At 31.0% G+C, this 3,356-nt stretch overlaps 1 long non-coding RNA gene across 2 annotated transcripts; it reads left to right on the top strand.

Annotated features, from left to right (window-relative positions):
• The first annotated feature begins 612 nt into the window (after positions 1 to 612).
• Positions 613 to 3,011, top strand: LOC112904120. Of its 2 annotated transcripts, XR_003230902.1 has the most exons (4): positions 613 to 985; positions 1,116 to 1,239; positions 1,377 to 1,470; positions 1,743 to 3,011. It is a non-coding gene; the product is annotated as an uncharacterized LOC112904120 (long non-coding RNA). The 2 variants fall into 2 exon arrangements; XR_003230901.1 differs by having other exon boundaries at positions 613 to 1,239.
• Positions 3,012 to 3,356: the final 345 nt, after the last annotated feature.

Raw genomic sequence — 3,356 nt, 5'->3', positions numbered from 1 at the left:
CTCACTCGTCGGTTGAAAATTGACTGCATAATATTGCAAGATGAGGACAAAACAGCAAAGAATAAACTCCACGAAAGACCACACCCATCTAGCCATTGGTATTCAACCTGAACTTTAATTCTCTCTTTTGTTGGATAACCTGTAGGAAAGGACAAAAAGACTTATTAATTACCCTACTAATTAAGAAACACATTAAACACAACGAAAAACGCACCAAAAAAGCAAGTAAAACAGCTGAATCATAAAATGACAAGCGTTATTTTTACGCCATTTTATATCACAACCGGTAATAAATTTGAAAAAAAAATTTTTCATTAGAATTTTAAATACACATTTGGCGCCAGTCTAGAAAGCTGCCAGGACATGTCAATACAGCGCTCCCTTGCGTCAATTTTGGAAACGTTCAGATAATCTCGTTACCAGTTGCAGTTATATGATTATTAATACGCAATAATGTTTCGTTTTGTCTAATTGTCGTGATAATTAGTTACAGTGGATGCATTTAATTTTTATCAAAATATTTTTTTAATCCGGCATTGCAACACCCGGCAACTCTTTAGTAAAAGAAAATAGTATATATTAAATACAATATGTACTACTACCTTCGTGGAGATTAACAAATTTGTTGATCTCTTCGATGACGTATTTGCTTCTCGCTCACTGGCAGTTGCTGGCAGTGCTCTTCTGTTACGATAGTATCAGATAGTATTTGTGACTTATTAATGTGATATTATATGTGCATTTTTGATAAAAGTAATAGTGCAATATTTGTATTACAATAGGTTCTGGAATCACAGTTTTATCTGTTGGAAATATTTTTATTATTCGGCTTTCAGATTTTTTTACGATTCCTTGTAAATAAATTGTTAAGTAACCGAACAGAATATGGAGTTGACTCCGCCATATGTTTGATAATCTAGGAAAAGCGTGAAAATTTGTTTATGGATATTGGTCGATTTAGTGAAAAATAGTGGCTTTCAGTTCGGTACAAACTGATTTTGTAAAATAATTCAGTTATGTTTCCTATTTTGGTGACAACATTACCGTTTTCTTTCATTAACCGCTTTTTATTCTACAAACTGATTATTTTTAACATTTATTTGTTCTTTTCGTAGACACACTTCGGAGTGTATTCTTTTCTGCCTTCTCCAAACAAATTTTTTCCCTTAGTAGTTCAACCTACGTAAACAGTGGACTTCCTTTCTAATCGAAAATTTTAAAGATCCTTATTGACAAGAGGTAAGATAAACGGTTCTGTAAAGTTCAAAATAAAATATAAATCAATTGATTACTTAAAATATGCATATAGAAAGTTTATTTAAATAAAATATGTACATAGATGCTATAAATTTAAAATATTTATTGTTTTTCTATAGCCTTGGGTGTACCAAGGAGCATGGAAATGGTCTATCCATGATGTAATAATATTGTGAAGAGGTTTTTCCAAATGTATTGTTTTTCCTACTTTGGGTAAGATTTTAGCTCTTAATAATTTAAAAATCGAATCTTATCTTCAGTTTCCTTGCTAAAATTTAATTCAAGAATGTTCATATCAATTTTTGGGCTGCTGTAAATGTAATACATGTAAATAAAAGATAAAAAATATATAATTTACTTTAATCCATCAATTATTGAATGTATACAGAACAAAATTTCATTGTACAGTATTTGTAAGTGAATAATCTGCACACAAAACATAACCATTTATTGTTTTGAAGAAAAAAAAATTACTTTTTGTCTAGATTAAGTTTCAAAGAAGGGCGCTCTCTCCTGGAAATAAGGATAACGATCAGATGATGAAGTGGATTACTGAAGAATAAGTTTGTGATCTGTAATTGTGTACTTCTTGAATACATTAGGGGTTGTAAAACTGGTAAGTGAGAAAAATTTCTCATTTGCTCCAGAAATGACCTTAAAGAAAGCACGGCTTTTTATTGGGAATGAAGGCAGTGTGTTGTTGCTAAAGGGTGAATCTATAACTAGTAAGTAATAGTACTAATTAAAAATAGTCAATGAGGTCCCACAAATTTGACATTTGCAACTTTTAATAGAAAATTTTTAAACAGTGTTTCAATAATGGCAGAAGCACAACAGCTGAATTAATATAGAACTGATCTTTTCATCAGTATGAATGTTACTGATTTAATTGTTTTAAAAGTGGTAATTAATTACTTTTTCTTGCCCATTTGTAAAGATTGTCAAACAAATGAGAAGAAATTAATTTTGGTACTGTTGAAACAAGCAATGCTTTTGATGTCTTCACCTTGCAGCATTGAGTAGTTAATTTTGGCTCTGAGAATGGGAGACAATTGGAGATATAATTCGGAAGCCACAGAAACAGCAAATTATCTGCAGTGGTTTCTAGATTTTATTTTCCCACTATAGTGGTAGATTTTATAACGCTACTTTCTACAGTTAATTGAGGTGATAATACATGACATAATTAATATTAATTTCTCTTTATTAATCTGTACTGGCATTTCTTTTAACAACTATCTGTTCTCCATAGTATTAATTGATGTTGTGATCTATTACCGGCAACATCTATGGAATTTCGTTTAACATGTATCTATTGTTCACAGCTAAAATTGATTATCGTGCACTATGGTATTTCAATAATTATCTATTGTCTACATCATAAATCGACGTTATGCATATTATCTATGGTTATGCATCTACGATTATATCTCATTTGTCAAATGTGATCTATCATGTCAACTTGACGCTTGTCTCCATTTTATAGTTCGCTTGTTTTACTTGCTTTTTGATGCGTGTTTTTGCGTGTCCTGTATCTCTTTGCGTTAATTAGTAGTGTAACTGATATCTTTTTTGCCAATTTCCGCAGATCGTCCTATAAATGAGAGAGAATTTGTTTAGTTTGGATACCAATGGCTAGATGGGTGTGGTCTTTCGTGGAGTTTATTCTTTGCTGTTTTGTCCTCATCTTGCAACATTATGCAGTCAATTTTCAACCGACAAGTGAGAGCAACTGGAGATTTATTGGAATTCCAGTGAAACAACAAATTTTCTGCTATGGTATTTCTCCTGAAGTTGGTTTGCTTTTCACACCTGCAAACTTTGGAACATTACGTTCTACAGTTAATTAAGGTGAGAATACTTGATATAACTAATTTTAATTGCTCTTTATTAATCTGTTACCACCGTGTCTGTTTCAGATCGACGTTGAAGAAGACATAGATGACCCCATACTTAAAATAGTTCTTTATCTTGCATGCTCTATCTAGTAGAATTCATTAAGTCTATTTTATTCAAGTTAATTTTTTATTTTGCATGTTTTTTTGTAGTTAATTTGAGTTAGTTTTTATTTTGCATTCTTATTTTTGTTCATTTTATTT

Source organism: Agrilus planipennis, unplaced genomic scaffold (assembly GCF_000699045.2).
Source record: "Agrilus planipennis isolate EAB-ADULT unplaced genomic scaffold, Apla_2.0 scaffold149, whole genome shotgun sequence".
In the NCBI taxonomy this organism is placed as follows: Eukaryota; Metazoa; Arthropoda; class Insecta; order Coleoptera; family Buprestidae; genus Agrilus; species Agrilus planipennis.
Note: the sequence above shows the minus strand (reverse complement) of the source record. Positions and strands in the feature narration are given on the sequence as shown.